The sequence below is a fragment of the Mastomys coucha genome, unplaced genomic scaffold (genome assembly GCF_008632895.1).
Source record: "Mastomys coucha isolate ucsf_1 unplaced genomic scaffold, UCSF_Mcou_1 pScaffold3, whole genome shotgun sequence".
NCBI classification, from domain to species: Eukaryota; Metazoa; Chordata; class Mammalia; order Rodentia; family Muridae; genus Mastomys; species Mastomys coucha.
The window spans coordinates 37,712,951-37,731,103 of NW_022196909.1; positions in this window are offsets into that span (position 1 = coordinate 37,712,951).

Consider the following 18,153-nt stretch of genomic DNA (forward strand, 5'->3'; position numbering starts at 1 on the left):
CTTTTTCTGAGAAAGGAAAATTACAGCCCTCCCAGGCTTTTAAATGTTTTAAAATTATATTTGCTTAATATTTCATTTAAGATTTTAAAATTTTTGATAACCTCTGTTATTATAAGTTTCAAAGAAACACACCTGCTTCTCTTCCTTTATCTTGAATATCATTTTGATAGTTCAACTCCAATCTTTGTGTCGGGTACCTACAGTCACACTTTTGTTTGATTTTCATTTTATTTTTTATTCATATATGTGTTTGCCTTTCTTCTAGTGCCAATTCACTTACATGTAGTTTAGTATTACTCTTATGCTATAATGAATTGAATTGTCCAAGTATTGTACAGGCTACAAAGTATAAACACACACACACACACACACACAGAGAGAGAGAGAGAGAGAGAGAGAGAGAGAGAGAGAGAGAGAGAGAGAGAGAGAGAGAGAGAGAAAGAGAGAGAGGGAGAGAGGGAGAGAGAGAGAGACAGAGACAGAGAGACAGAGAGATGGAGAGAGATAGACAAACACCAAAACACACACAGACACATACACACATAGATACAAAGAGAGAGAGAGAGAGAAAGAGAGAGAGAGAGAGAGAGAGAGAGAGAGAGAGAGAGAGAGAGAGAGAGAGAGAGAGACTGATACACAGATACACAGACACACACACACATCAAGTCCATTACAGGAAGGCTTGCTGACACACACTATGGATGATTAGAGGTATGTAGTAAAGATTCCTATTAGAAAACTCTTTTCAGGATCCCGTTCTTCTGAGTGTATGGTCAAATTCAATGAGTGTCTACCTCTATTACTTGGTACTTAATATTTCTGATACACTAAAGGTCTTGTTCTTATGAATGTCTGAGAATTGGCTTAGGAACACAGTGATCCCTAAAGAAAACAATTAAACATGGATTTGACTTATTCTGGAGTCAAAGTTTTAATAAATCTAAACATACATTTTGGGTGAAATTGACAAAGGACTTGATTTATAATTATCCTTCATTGTGGGCATAAAGAAATATCAAGATATCACAGCTCTACTATTCTTTACTATGTGCTCATTGAGTTGTTTCAGAGTCCAGAAGGAGATAAACAAATATACATTTCTACAGTTTTGGGTAGATATGGATCACCTACCTGAAATGCCATAGACCCTCATAAACTTTATTCATACAACATTTTTAAAAGTCAGTATATTCTTAAATAATTTTATTTGTTTTTAGTTTTAATCTGAGCGCAGATGAATAACTCTCAGAGAAAAACTCATATCAAAAGTACTTAAAGGCTCAACATTTCCAAAAATCTAGGTTTAAAAACCAGAATCAATGCTGAGATAGGTCCTGAAGATTATTAAGAAATTGACATCTGAGTTTGAGGCCTCGAGGCCAGCCTGGTCTACAGAGTGAGTTGCAGGACAGCCAGGGCTACACGGAGAAACACTGTCTTGAAAAACCAAAAAGAAAAAAGAAAAAGAAAAAGAAAAAGAAAACTTAACATCGATCAAAGGCAGAATCTCTGCCTTAATTTCTGTAGAAGAACTAATTTGTACAAAGTGGGAATTTGGAAGTTTATAATTTAAATGTGTCCCATAATCACTTCAGTAAGAAGTGTTTCTAATGACCTCATGAAATGACTCTCAGAAACGTGAAATGACTCAGGAATCAGAGGCCAGGGACATTGACTCTTCTCACCACCACGGAGAGAAGAGAAAGGATGGAGGAAGCTATGTGGCAGAATAACCACTGAAATAATAGTTTATAAGATGAGCTATTGATTTAAAAGTAAGATGAATGGATATGTTCTTGAATGTGACTGTGTGAAAGATGAATGCCATGGGTTCCTGGTGGCTTCCATAATTAAGCCGCAATGGTAAGCCTGACAAGTGTATTTGATATAATTCTGATATGTGAGTAGCTGGGACTTACTCCTCAACCTGTATTATTGATGAGCTTCATTCACAGCTAGAAGCTTCCTGCTGTTTGTAAGTCTGAGGAGCAGCTATGAGTAGGAAGTTATTTCTTCCCTAGTGTGTGTTGTAGTGTGGCAGCTGCTACACATGTAATGTGACATTAGCAGCTAGGCTGTCTGACTATAGTGCCTAGACAGAATGTGCTCAGGAGGTAGTCAGAAGTAAGGTCATATGACCACTAAGCTTCTTGGTTCCCTGGCAGCCATGTGAGCATCTCTGAATTTGTATCCTTCATGGGATTACAAGTTTCTATGAGAAATGTCCAGCACAATGGCTATCTGTTGATTTCTTTGAGTACTTGAAGAAATTTAGACAGCGCAATGTTCAATAAATCAGGTCCTTATTCATAGTTCTTTATAAATGAAGAAATATAGGGAATCACAACCAAATCACAGTTACCTAATGCCAAGAGCAAAGATTATAAAGTTCTGCCTGGTCACAGATCAGAACCTCGGATAGAGAGTTTTAGTCACAAAGTTGACCAGATGCCAGATTCTATGGGCAGAAGAGTTTGTCCGTACCTCAGCCTCACTAGGTCTACATGAATGCAAATCAAACCAACAGTCTATCCAGTCAAAATTAAAAGCAATAGAAAATTGAATTCAAGGAAGAGGAAATAGAGGCATATATTAATGGGGAGATAAATGAGTTAAGATGATAGGTGAGGGAGAGAACTGATAGCTTAATGAAAGGCAGAGAGAATCAGTACAATAAACTCAACAAAATTTGGTATATATACATATTTATGTGTAACTATATGTATAATTATACATAATTTTGTTGAGTAGATAGATGATAGATAGATAGATGATAGATAGATAGATAGATAGATAGATAGATAGATAGATAGATAGATAGATTAAACTTGACATGGATCAATTTAAATTTTTAAACAAAATAGTCATCCTGTTATGGAAATACATTTATCACAACTGCACCAAGACTCAGTTGCTTTATTAAGAAAGATTTTTCCATTCAGGCTGCTCACAAGTGAGAACTAAAACACTTCTAAGCAGTAACAATTGCAAGACTGGAACCTGCCCTTCAAATAAGCAGTAACTGTGAATGAGTTCTTGGGACCGCTGCGGTCCAGGATGTATTTTGTTACAGGAGTAAAAATCCAAGTCAGACATTAATGGTGATACTTCAAATCCTTCTAAGCTCTAAAAGCAATTTCTTCCCTTAATTACTGTTTCAGGACGGGAAGGCACTCAGGCATTCTCTCTCTAAATATATTTCCAAGTCTCTGTACTTATTTTCAACATAGCTGCCAAAGTTACTTAAATGACTTGTTGGTTCTTAATGCAGTAGAGGTGTCAATACTATATTTCCATATATGAATGTGCTGTGAAAGCCCAATAGCAATTCCAATAACCACATGACCGTACACACACATGTGCAAAACCACACTGGCTTTGCCCTGCAAGGGTGAATGTGTTCACTTAAATTCCCTCACAGCTATGCCTGCAAGTGAACACAGGGATGAACTGATTTTTTAAGAGAATATTTCATATTCAGGTTTTCCTTCTCTGGATTCAATTTAGTTACGATGTAGTCTTCTGTCTTTCATGCCTTTAGAAATCAAAACAATTGAAAACATAGGGGCAGTTCACAATTAAAATCATAAAACATTAATGTGGTACTTTGAATGAGAAATTCCCCCCAAAAAAGCTTCCTGTATTTGAATACTTGGACTGCTATTGGTGGTGCTACCTGGAAACAATATGGAATTTTTCGAAGATAGAGCGATACATCCCCTTGGATGGGCATTGAGGTTTTTATAGCTTGGTTCAACTTCCTGTTCTGTATCTCTGCTTCTTGTGTGCATATGCAACCCTCCTGCTTTCTGCCCACTGGACCAGCCCCAAGCTTCTGGTGCCATGATGTTCTTGCCATGAGAGCATGACAGTCATCCCTCTGGAACTAAATACCAAAATTAAACTCTATTCTTCTCTAAGTTGCCGATGTCAGAGTGATTCTGTGAGCAGAGCAGAGAAGTAACCAGTGGAGTAGGTATTTATATAATGTACATCTACCATCATCCAGATTTTTGAGAATTTTTTCTGTTTACATCTGCACTCTATTTAAGTTGGATCACTTGGTATGTTGATGCCTAGTTTCTTGAGTTCTTTATCTATGTTGGACATTAGCCCTCTATCAGACGTGGAGTTGGTAAAAGTCTTTTCTCAACTTGAAGGCTGACACTTTGTGCAAATGATGGTATCCTTTGCCTTATAGCAGCTTCTCAGTTTCTTGAGGTCCCATTTATTAATTATTGATCTTAGTGCCCATGCTAATGGTGTTCCATTCAGAAAGTCTTTTCCTGTGCCAATAAGTTCAAGGTTATTCCTCAATTTCTCTTCTATCAGATTTAGTGTATCCATTACTTTTTTTACATCTTTGATGCATTTGGAGTTGAGTTTTGTGTAGTGTGACAAGTATGGATCTATTTGTATTCACCTACATCAGCCATTAGGTTTGATAAGCACCATTTGTTGACGATACTGTCTCTTATTCAGTGTGTATTTCTGGTTTGTTTATTAACAATCATGTGTCCATGAGTGTGTGGATTTATGTCTGGGTCTTCAGTTCTATTCTCGTAACCAGAATGTTTTGTTTAGGCTAATATTATGATGTGTTTACGACTACTGCTCTGTAGTACAGCTTTAAATCAGGAATTGTGAAACTTCCAGCAGCTCTTTCATTGTTTGGGATTGTTTTAGCTATCCTGTTTTCTGTTTGTTTGTTTGTTTGACTGCTTGCCTTGTTGTTTTGTTTGTTTGAAATGAAGCGGAGATTGTCCTTTCAAAATATGTGAAGAATTGTGTTGGAATTTCTATTGAGTCTGTAGATTGCTTGTGGTAGGATGGCCATTTTTCCTATGTTACACCTACAGATCCATGAGGAAGGGATATATCATTTAGATTTTTAACCAAGAGGCCTGACTTCACAAACTCTGCCCAAATTCTCATTACCAATAGTCTCTACCGGGCATTTGAGTGTAATCTGACTCATTCCATTCATGAAGCTGTTGAAAGGAAATACTTGATCAAAAGGGATACTGTAAGGACCATCCCACCAGTTACTGTGACTTCACAAAATTTATTTGATACACCTTTTATCCCTGATGTATTTCTGGGAAGTTGCAGAGATGGCAGTTATAAAGGTGAAGTCCTCATGAGGGTGACTAACATCTATATATCAAGAGATCAGGGAAGGGAGACATTGCTTTTCGGTTCTTCTCTATAAGAGTACAAAGGAAATCAGGGTGATCACCAAACCTAGAAGTAGATTTTCCTCTGACAGGGGATATGAGGGCCTTTGGACCTTGGCTGTACAGTATGCAGAACTTGAAGAAATCGTTATTTGTTTTTTTTTTTTTTAACTTGACAAGTCTGTGGTAATATATTGCAGCAGACCAAACTGAAACATCAATTATCTCGTAAATATGGAGAAGCCCACACCTTATTAATCATAGACTGGGGAAGATTTGTTTAATCTTGTGAAGGGTTCAGTGTATTAGTTACTTTTCTTATTTCTGCAACCACATACCTGTCAGGAAGCAATTAAGAAGGAGTTTATTCGTGTTCACACTTTGAAGGTACTTTCCATCAGGGTGGGAGTGGCGAATAGTCAGAAACACAAGGTAACGAATAGAATGAATAAATGAGGAGCAATGAATGCTGGTCTTCAGTTGGCCTTCTCTGTATTCTTTGCTGGACCTCAGGCTGTAAGATACTGTTGCCTATGATGAGGGTGGGTCTTTCCATCTCAGTTAACTCAGTTTAGAAACTCTCTCAAAACACATGTTCAGAAGATTGTCTTCTAGTGACTTCTAAATCCCATTAACTTCCCAATGTTAGCCAGCACACTCATGTTCCCCAACAAAAACAAGAATAACTCTAGCCTCACAATAATTGTGAAAACTGAATAGAATAAAAAGATGGAAAGTGTTTGATTGGTTACTGGCCTTTTCTGAGGACTACACATAGGTTCTTAGCTCACTTTCACCTTTATAATGTAATGTACTGTACATTCATATAAAACTCCTTCAAAAGCTTTCCACCATAATGATATTTTTAAATGATAGCATATACTATCAAACATAATTCCTGGGTTGATCAATAGCACTTTAAATTTCAAAGTTCTGTTCAGGTTTAGGTAGCAATGTCTTTATTAAAAATCTACTATCATAGAGAAAAATAAAATGTACAAACAAAATAACTTCACCCTTAATTTCAACTAAAGGTGAAATGATTTGATTTTATCATAGCTAATTTACATATTAAGCATTTAAATAATACTTGCCTATTAATCAATTTACTATGAGTGTTAAAATAACTAAATCATGTCGACTGCTTCCACTTCCTTGAAGCAATAGGCAGAGGTGGGAGATCAGCAATTTTATTTTATGAGCTTAAGGAAATTGTATATTATTTTTGTTCTTTCTTAAATGATGCATATTGTCTTCCAAACCATGATTGAGTTTAGACGCCTTATTTCAGGAGTATTTGGCTTTGTTCTTCTAGAAAGAATGTCTTTGCTGACAGTACAGAGAAATGAAAGTTCTCAATCCACGGAGATTTGTCTGCATCTAGAAAAGAGTATGTTGGAATTACAGCTGGAAACTAAGAAACTCAAGGGAATCAAACTGGGTTTGGAAAATGTTAGCTACATCATGCCGTGAACGGCCCACATTAGCCATGCTGTGAGAGAGCAGACACTGTTTGGTGAAGTCAGGATAATGGTCTGGCTGGATTTTTGTGTAGACTTTCAATGTGTGTTCTTTACTCCCTTCCGGAGTAAAGATGCTGATGTGAAAAAAGTTTCACTTTTGTAACTGGTAAGGAATTTGACTACCATAGGAAGCCATGATAGGGGTGTTGTCATCTGTACCACCCAACTAACTGTCCACATCCATTTCAAACGTATTGCTTGATTGATTTTCTCGGTAACATAACCAAGGAGTGTTTGCATCGATGCCTGGAGGTCCTTTCTGCATTGCATTCCCTTTCTCAGTGCGAACTTCTCTCCTTCCATCTTCTGTCTAGGGTTGGATTTTCTTCTGCCCAGAAAGTGGCCCTTCAACCTGATACATTGTTTCAGTATTTTGCAACAGTGAAGCTACGCCTAGCAAGTAGGTGGTCTCTCATTCATTATATGCCAGAAACACTGCTGTGCAGAAACGTCTTTGTGTTTACGGAAATATCTGATTATTCAGATTAGGCACTGGTTGGTTTTGCCACACTAAACTAATTTTCTTTCAGTTTAGTCTGGAAAACTGTAGTTATTAAGAAGTAAATAATGTTTAATAAGACGCTTGCAGATGCAACATTAGCATTTTAAAAAGGCACAACCCATTTCTTTTCTGCTTCCTCACTACAGCCCACCCTCTCTTTCCTGAACACAATAAGGCCTTTAAAGCAGCTTTGATTGTCTCTTATCCCCTGGGCTCAAGGTAGAAGGAACAATTTGTTCCACAGCAGCTGAAACAAACACAGTGTCCTTTCTCTAAGATTCTTATATTTTTCAAGGTCATTGGCTCTTCTCAATGTTTTTTCTTTTCTGAGATTACATTGTTTTACTGTCCTTCTTGTCCACTGTAAGAGTGTTTTTTTTTTCTGAAACCCTGAGCTCTTAGACTGAAATCTCTGACCCAAGTTTGACATTTGCTTCTTTATTCCTGCTTTTTAGATACATACTTTTTTTTTTCCTACGGATGTATCTGCTTCTCCATTTAATAAGTAATGTAAGCTATCCGGGTCAGGAGATGAAATACTGTCTGATGCATATGCCATTTTCTCTCAGGGACTTTTCCATGCAAAGGGGTCAAGCTCACAAGGTTTAGCGCAGTGGTGGTAACTTCTGTTCTGAGGGCAGAGCTCCTGAGGTGCACGCCCTGTACTAATCTAGTCCTTCTCTACAGGCTGGTGTACGCACTTAAGTCAGAATTCCGGAGTGGTGACAGCGTTGCTAATTAAAACTCACACGGAGCTTCGGAAATCCGAGGAGTGCTTCTCAATGCACTGGGCACAGGATAAATAGCCCACACTTTTATCTTTGCTTATTATTTTGATACCCAGTCTTTTCTTTCTTTTAAACTATCTATCATGTATCTACCAATCCATCTATCATCTATCATATGTGTATGTGTCAATCATCTATCTATCTATCTGTCTATCTGTCTGTCTGTCTGTCTGTCTGTCTGTCTGTCTATTTATCCATCTATCTATCTATGAAGCAGCTTTGCACATGGCCATGTGTCCCAACTTGCCCATGACCTCTCTAGGTACCTCTGAATCACCTCAAACTTCCCATCACTCTCCCCCCACCTTCCAAGTGCTAGACTTATGGTCCTCCTCTACCATCAGGGCCTGTCACAGTGCTGGGGACCAAATTTAGGGCTTCCCGCATGTTAGGCAAATGTTCTATCATCCGGTCATATCTCCACTCCCTCCTTATCACAATTTTTTTTTTTTTTTGGCTCTGCCCCAGTTAGGTTTCATTGTTGCTGTGAAAAAAAGCTTACAAGCTATAGTCTACAGTAAAATAAAAGATGGAAGACAGAAGCTTGGAGGCTACAATCTGTCAACAAGGGAAGACAAGGCAGGAAGCTGGAGGCAGAAATTGAAGCCGAGACCAAGGAGGAATGCTGCTTCTGCTTACTGGCTTGCTGCCCATGCCTTGCTCAACTGCTTTCTTATACAACTTAGGACCACTTGCCCCAGGATATTGCTGACACAGTGGTCTGGGTCCTCCCATATCAATCAGTACTCAAGAAAATGTCCCGCAAACATGTCCACAGGCCAATCTGTTGGAACCGGCTGAGAATCTGTCTTACCATGTGTGTCTAAGCTTCTGTAGACCTGCAAAATCTGTGGCGCTTGCCATTTTAAGTTTAACACATAATAGACTCTACCTCTCTCCATACCCCTCAAAGAATAAAGCTCCTCATTCCAAGTTAATATGACAAGTATACGTTCAGCTATCCACTTATGTCAAATATTATATTTGTTTTATTTTCATTAACATTTCCATAAATCATCTTTAATGTTACCTATCTAACTGAGAAAAATAACACCAAGAAAATGAGTTACAAAGAGACAGAGGAGCCAGGCGGTGGTGGCACACGCCTTTAATCCCAGCACTCGGTAGGCAGAGGCAGGTGGATTTCTGAGTTCAAGGCCAGCCTGGTCTACAGAGTGAGTTCCAGGACAGCCAGGGCTACACAGAGAAACCCTGTCTCAAAAAACCAAAGAGAGGGGTGAGGGGAGAGAGAGAGAGATGAATTTTAACTGTGAAAAAAGCATTTGTGCTCTTATCAGGATATTAAATGACAGGGGATGGCTCAGCAACCAAACCTCCCCTGGAGAGCTTGGGTCCTTTGCAGTTAGTTCTCTGGCTCTTTTTCTGCCTTGAATATACTTGCTCAAACATTCACGTAGGGAGCCTGTATGATCTGTGGTGTACCCCCTTTCATTTTTAGTGATAAATGAAAACTTCTCTGGGTTTTGAACTTTAGCATCAATAAAAGCCTGCTGAAAGTCATCTTCCCCTTCTTTCTTTACATCAGCAGGATCGTCAGCCACATTCAAGTGCTTGGCAGGCTGCCTGGGGTGACTGATGGACTACACTAATGACTCATTAGGCTCCCAAGCAACACCTGTTATTAGCATGCTAGAGACAACTGAGTGGTGAGTCTGCAGATAGACTGTGGGGCTGGCTTCAGTCCTGCTGTTTGACAAGCATCTGCAGAAATCTCCATGAGAGAGGTACATATACATCTGGAAATTCTGTTTCATTCACTTGGTAACTTAAGTGGTTGACATAAGCGATGTCCAGAGCTTATACCAATGGATGCCTTTTAAAAACTGCCAAAGATCCAGACACATGTCTTTCGTGTATGTGTGTGTGTTAAGTGCTGAGCGGGTAAATCTAATTGTTTATGTGTAGCTTTTCTCCCACCATAATGGAACGATCCCAGAGATATGCCCTGTAGCTTTAGTAGTGAAATGATGATGGATGAGTGGAAATATGTTGTGTGTTCTTTAAGCAGGAAATATTCAATGTGGGGTGGAGCTGAGCACTGACCCGGTAATTAAAGTTATCCAGCATCCTCTTAACTCCTTTCAATCATGGTGCAATGATGAATTGGGGTGTGCAATTAGTGTTCAGGGCTCTCTCTGCTCCTAGCAGCATCAATATCACCTGCAGGAAGAGTAAACTTTTCAGTGGAAGGTGGTGATCTGTGAGAATATTCCGTGGGTGACTGCAACATTTACCATATAAGTTATAGGGTCAGGTGGTCAGGGACTTCTACACAGTCACAAGCACAAGCTTTCTTCAAGAATAAGGTCAGGTCTTAATGTTTTCTTCCAACTAATGCCTATTGTAAGTATATGAAACTAGAAGGAGACTGTGGGTATGTCTCATTGATAAGGTGTGTTGTGTAAGTATAAGTCCTTGAGTTCAATTCCCATCACCATGAAAAAAAAATAAAATAAAATCAAAATACATAAATACATGTAGATAGATAAGTAGATAGAAAAAATGATAGATAGATAGATAGATAGATAGATAGAAAGATCTTAAAATTATCCTGAGTAAACTTTCAGCCACAAAAATCTAAGCACTATTGAAACTCAAATTAAAATTTGTTCAGAAATAGACAGGAAAAGGAAAACACCGGGATTATTGAAGCTTGAATAGTTTTGTTACAGGATGTTTCTTCACTGGGGTCGAGTTTGGGAGAACACATAGAGGCAGGATAAATTATTTCTTGTCTCCCCATGTGGGGCAGCTTCATTTCTTGACCTGCCCTGGGAAGTGTGAAGACTATATACACATATAAAGTTAATCAATAACACATAAGATTTATAGTTTTTAACACATATATAAATTTAGTCATAGTGACTTACTTCTAATGTCCTTTATTAAGTCTATAATTCACTATTTATATTTATTAAAATATGAATGATAACTTATATTTGCATATTTTCTAACAAAAGTCCTTGTGGTTTAAGATTAAGTATTTCTTTCAACACTTACCATAAATTTAAAGTTGGGTAAGTTATTGATAAATGATTAATCGTGTTCCATGTAAATATCATTTCAGTAATGTCAGCCTTCATTTTAAATTAAAGTTTCATGATTTTACTTAGTTTGCTTAAAACTACATAATTATTCAGCAACAACAGAAGGTTTTGGACCCAGGTCTCTTTCTAAGTAATGTATTCTTCAACATGGTGAATTTAAGTATCTTTTGGCACAAACACCATTGAATTTTTTGTTTAGTAATTAGTTAATCTGTTCTCTTAATGAGTAGAAAATCATGGCCATCTTTTCATGCTAAATTAATGAAAGCCATATTTCTCCCTACTATGACTATATTGTGACTAAGTATATGAATGACTTAATGTACCTTGTGTCACCTTGGACACTTGGCTTTTTGCTGAAAAGGAAGTGACAATTATCTCTAAATTCTATTTTCAGTTTAGAAAACTAAATGTACTGAGGTCTTGGACAAGAAATTTCTATCAATTAGTGGACCACAGGGAAGAGAAAAAAAAAAGCCAGACTTCTCAAAGTATGGTAAATACATGTGATAGAATATTATGATCCAGCTGTTGAAAAGAATTGAGTTTGCTGCTGCTGTAACAGGCTTGATTTGAGCAGTGATGTCATCAATGAACCAGGCTTGTTCTATTCTGATGTATTGAAGTCAGCCATACCTTCCTAATGACAGCTTCATCCATGTGTAACCTGCTTGGTAGCAGTAACTTGACAACAAACTTAATCATAACAAGTGGAGGAGAGATGGGTTGTACCTTCCCAGATGTCTTCAAAAGATATCATCACTGGGACTACCTTAACTTTTCCTTCCTTGAACAGACAGAGTAACCACCAAGAAGGTGACCACCATCAAGTATTTCCATAGGCATCTAAAGAGCTCCATGGTTTGAGTTACTTCCTGGAATAGCCAATCTACCACTCTGCTAGTTAATACGTTTCATCTAATTTAACCAGGAACTGGAAAATTCTGTGTCTGACAGATACGAAGCATGCCTGCCGCCACTCACTTAATCCTGGCATCAGTAAAGGGGTGTGGTTTGGAGACAGAGGTGTGAAGGTTCAGACCCCACCACACTTTAGAAGCTGGCCTACTGCGTTCATAAACAATGTGGATTTGCAGTTTGGGGAGGATGTTTAACTTTATGACTTACTTGCTTCCTGGCAGGCTTAGACCTGCCTCTAGCAGTACCTCCAACAGTAGATGCTAAGACTAAAATCTGTTAAGGAAAAATTACGTGGAGTGAAAAGCTATCCTCCTCCTCCGAGTGCTCAAATTCAAGGAGCACATAGTGACTTGGTGTTCATTGTGTGAAATCTCAACAGAGTTTCTCATAAATATACTGAAGTTCAGGCAGAATTACATCACATCTGAAGGTAAATGATACTGTGACTTCTTTGAACTATTATTATTGTGGACTCTCTTTACAGAGTCCACATACCCACTTTACAATTGTTACACATGCTACAAATATCTACTTGGATAGAAAGAGAAGCTAATAAAATGTTATGCAATTGGGAAAGTTGATGACTATGTTAAACAGTCGTTACAGAAATTATTTAATAAAGTTTATGGGGCCTACATTCAGGCCAAAATTTAAAAAAAAAAAAAATGTCTCCAAAGTGAGGTCAGAATGACACAGGTTAGGCCTTACTCTGCAGTAAGGCTTACCTCAGCATGTTGGACTGACTGTAAGCTCTAGTCTTATGGATGCAAAGCAACACGACCTTGTGTCCCAGCCTTGGGAATCTACCTCCAAGTCTGACTCAGTTAGCACAGGTGGCCTTCCAAGTGGAAGACGATCTATCAACTTCAGATCCCTTGTGCAAGGCAATCCTAGGTGAGAATTAACCTGCCGAACATAATTAACATTCATGGGCAATTAATTACTTCTTCGGGGAGAATGTGCTCATTTAGAAAGCTTGATTAAAACACACACTTCTTTAATTTAATAAATGGAGAAGATGGAAATAGTTAAATGATTTTTTTTTTTTTTTTGGATGCGATCTTCCAACCTGTGGTAGTTGTAGTGTGCTAGATTTCTAGCTTCGCTCTTCTTTTCAGAACTGCATTAGTCATCTGGAGCTTGTATTATGAAACACCATTTATAAACTAGGTCATTCGAATGACAGGCACTTATTTATTACAGTTCTCAAAGCTGGGAGTTCAAGGCCAAGGTGTTAATAGGCTTAGTTCTAGGTATGAGCCCATCTATGGCTTCCAAAAACCTATGAAGAGAAATGTAGTTTCTTGCTACCCTGTTGCTGAGACCACTCCGAAAGAGTTCGTTTGAAAATGATTACCTCCAAAGCCCTACCTTCTAATATCACCACACTGGGTTTTAGGGCTTCAAAATAAAACCAAGAGACAAAAACATTCATAGCATAATAAAGTCTCAAATTAAACTGGGCTTAGAGCCAGGGGTGATGTTGGGTATACCAGCTCCAAGTAAGGCTAGATGATACACAATGTAAGTATCAATTTAATAATATGCGCCTGTCCTCCTCTCTCCTCTTCTTCTCTTGCTCTTCCTCTCTGTCCCTCCTCTCCCCATTCCCCTCCCCATGTTCATGGCTGGCTTCTACTCCTCTGCTAGTCTCCCTCCCCCCTCCCTCCCTCTCTCTCCCTCTCCCTCTCCTTCTCCCTCTTCCCTTTCCCCTCTCCCTCTCCCTCTCCCTTTCCCTCTCCCTCTCCCTCTCTCTTTCCCTCTCTCTCCCTCCCATACCCCTTCAACTCCCCTCCCAATGCCCTAAATAAACTCTATTCTATACTAAAAAAATTATGCTCTACACCCCATACCTCCTTCCCACTCCCCTGTCTCCATGTGGATTTCCCCACCCCCCACCCCACTTGACCTCTAAACTCCCAGGGGCCTCCAGTCTCTTGACGGTTAGGTGCATCATCTTTGAATGAACACAGACCCTGCAGTCCTCTGCTGTATGTGTGTTGGGGGCATCATATCAGCTGGTGTATGCTGTCTGTTTGGTGGTCCAGTGTTTAAGAGATCTCGGGGTTTAGATTAATTGAGACTGCTGGTGCTCCTACAGGATCGCCCTTCTCCTCAGCTTCTTTCAGCCTTCCCTTATTCAACCGCAGGGGTCAGCTGCTTCTGTCCATTGGTTGGATAGAAATATCTGAATCAGGAGAGGGGGAGAATAAAATATGGAGTGTAAAAATAAATTAATTAAGAAATAAATAAAAAAAATTATACTCATGTTACAGTTAACGTGGTGTGCAGTTTTTAAACATCAAATGATATTCTTAGTCTGGATGAGTATTCTATCCATTTGTTAGTTCTCGAAGCATTTGAGAAATTCACAATGCAAAAGGATGCGCCATAAAACAACAGCCTTATTTTCTATGTAATCTTTAGAAATCAAAACCAGAAGCCAAACTATGGCTTGGAGCAGGAGCCCCCTGGAGACACCGATGAGGAAAGCTTGGCACTTCCTGGAGCCTTGGCTACATCCTCACCTCTGCAACTGTGTCTCCAAGCCTCAGAGTTATAGTCCCCATTTATTTCCTACACAGGTTTAGCTGCTGGATCCAAGAAGCATTAAATCTATGACAACCCCATTCTTATCAGTTACACGTAAACTTTATTTTCAAATATATTAAATTTTCAGGGATTACTTTGGGGAATACCATCTGAGAGACTCAAAGAATGCCTACCCCAACTCATTTAATTCTGGCATCAGGAAAGGGGTGTGGTTTGGAGACCGGGGCATCAAGTTTCGGATCTCACCAAACTTCAGAAGCTGGCCTACTGCGTTCATAAACAATGTGAATATGAAGTTTCGGTAGAATGCTGAACCTTACAGGGTACTTGCCTTCTGGCAGGCTTAGGCCTGCCTCTACCTCCAATAATAGATGCTAAGACTAAAATCTGTTATGGAAAAAAAGACGGAGCCAAAAAGCTATCTTCTGGTGAGTGCTCAAATTCTATGAACATATATTGTCGTGTCGTCGTGTTTTCCATTGTGTGAAATCTCAGCAGAGCTCTCCCTTCTCATAAAATATAATTCAGGCAGAATTATACCACATCTGAAACTGAATGAAAATGGGACTCTTTGAACTGCTGCTGTGGACTCTCTGACTAGGACTCCATTCTCACTTCACAGTCGTTACATATGCTACAAATATATCTACTTGACTAGGAAGGAAAAGGCCAACAAAATCTTATTAAAATAACTCAAATCCTCGTGTTTGTTTAAAATGGCATCATTATTTGCAAATAGTATGTATGAATTCGGATAACTGCTGAATGCTTATTTTCCAATAGCCGAAATAAATGCGTTATCCAAATTGCAAGATTTCCAAGGAACAAAACACTACATCCAACCATTTGACTTTGAATTGGCGCTCATTGTAGTTATGAAGGTCTATGTCAATCTGGAAGCGTTTTAACCATTTATTTGATCTGACAAAGATTAACATTTGGTTCCTATGTTTACATATTCTTTTCTCTGCTCATTTGTTCTTTGCCAAGCAGTGCTTTTGTCCTGCTTAAGCAACTGAAGAAGAAAATGGCTCTTGCTTTTGCAAAGTACTGATACATTTGAATGATAATTGGAAGCCACTGTTGAAGGTGTTGGGGTGTAGAATATAGCAAACAGCATTTGTGCTTCAACACTGCAGGGGAGAAGCTGAGAAAATAAATCATGTATAAAAGTAGCTTAAAACCGATTACAGCTGCACAAGAGGTTCCTGGCCGATAGCTCTGTAAATACGGATATTTTCTGGCTTTTTGGGGGGTATTGAATTCAAGTTTTAGGATAGAGCAGTGGCAGCCGACCTTTTCCATTCTTTCTTCATGCCCAGGGATCAAATTCTCCTGTAAAAGATTTTTGCAGTTGGATTCACAGCTGGGAGCAAGGTTTAGGGAAGAGCCCCAGGCAGCTCCGCATGGTCACCTTTAGCCACAGCAGTGCCACTACTTTTCCAACTAGTAGTTAGACAAAGAAATTATGTTCCTAAATAGAAATAATGTCATAATCCGATCAGTATGGAAGCGTGTTTTTCTTCATGAAATAGCAAGTAATAAGTATGGAAATATTCAGGAAGGTTGAATGTTTATATGGCAGTGGATTTCATTAAGAATGCTGAGGGGGACGCCATGAACCCCTGTGGTGAACTCCATTGTCACCAGCAATCAGGTCCCTGGAAGAAGGGTCTGAGCTCAGAGGGACACCAGAAGATGTGACCTAGGGAATACAGGACTCTCTGCAGCTGACAACACCCATATTCTGTTCAACAAAATATTAGCAAGGATTTTCCTACACCCATCCTGTCATTTAGGGTCTTCCATACACATCGACAGGCAGGACCATGCTGCTAAGAGCATTACCGGCAGGCTTTAAAAGCTCACAGCCGCATTTTCATTCTAATATGACAAGTTTCCTTCCTCACCTCTTACATTAGTCTCTTCAGCAGACACTTCAGTTACTTCATAATGTTTGAAATTAATGTGCCACCAAAAATGAAAAAAAGGAAATTGCCCCCAAAATAACAGCAAAGATCATTTAAAAGGTAGGTGTGTAATGGAAGAGAAAGTGAAAATTTTCCTTGTTAACGCTTTGAAATTTTATTTCATTTTAATGCAGTATTTCTATGTTTCGGAGAAAGTTGTACAGTCTAATACTTTGATCATATTCACACTATCGTCTCTCTTTATCTATACATAGCCTCCCAGATCATATTCACCCTCCTACTTCCTGTGGAATTTTCTTGTTTTAATAACTCATCTATTTTTTATTTGTAAATACACTGTAGCTGTCTTCAGACACTTTTTCTTCTCACTCTGGCCCCACTTGCTCACTGTAGCTGTCTTTAGACACCCCAGAAGAGGGCATCAGATCTCATTAAGGATGGTTCTGTGCCATCATACGGTTGCTGGGATTTGAACTCACGACCTTCAGAAGAGCAGTCAGTGCTCTTAACTGCTGAGCCATCACTCAAGCCCAAGCTGTTAGACTCCAGAGGAACAAATAACCCTATTAAAGAATGGCGTATAGAGCTAAACAAAGAATTCTCAACTGACGAATACCGAATGGCTGAGAAGCACCTAAAGAAATGTTCAACATCCTTAGTCATCAGGGAAATGCAAATCAAAACAACCCTGAGATTCCACCTCACACCAGTCAGAATGGCTAGGATAAAAAACCCAGGTGACAGCAGATGCTGGCAAGATTGTGGAGGAAGAGGAACACTCATTCATTGCTGGTAGAATTGCAAGCTGGTACAACCACTCTGGAAATCAGTTTGGCAGTTCCTCTGGAAATTGGGCATGATACTACCAGAGGACCCAGCTATACCACTCTTGGGCATATACCCAGAAGATGATCCAACATGTAATAAGGACACATGCTCTACTATGTTCATAGCAGCCTTATTTATAATAGCCAGAAACTGGAAACAACCCAGATGTCCCTCAACAGAGGAATGGATACAAAAATTGTGGTACATCTACACAATGGAGTATTACTCACCTATTAAAAACAATGAAGTTATGAAATTCTTGGGAAAATGGATGGACCTGGAGAATATCATCCTGAGTGAGATAACCCAATCACAAAAGAACACACATGGCATGCATTCTCTAATAAGTGGATATTAGCCTAGAAGATTGGAATATACAAAGTACAAACCACAAACCATAAGAAACTCACGAAGAAGGAAGAACAAAGTGAGGATACTTAGTTCCTTCTTAAAAGGGGGAACATAATACCCATGGAAGGAGTTGTAGAGACTAACTATGGAGCAGAGACTAAAGGAAGGACAATTCAGAGACTGTTCCACCAGTGAATCCTTCCCATATCCAATCATCAAATCTAGACACTATTGTGGATGACAACAAGTGCTGGATGACAGGAACCTGAGATAGCTCTCTCCTGAAAGGCTCTGACAGTACCTGACTAATACAGAAGTAGAGGCTCACAGCCATCTATTGGGCTGAGTATAGGGTCCCCAATGAAGGAACTAGAGAAAGGATCCAGGAGCTGAAGGATTTGCAGCCCGTTAGGAGGAACAACAATATGAACTAACTAGTACCTTCAGAGCTCCCAGGGACTAAAACTCTAACCAAAGAGTACACATGGGGGGACTCATGGCTCCAGCAGCA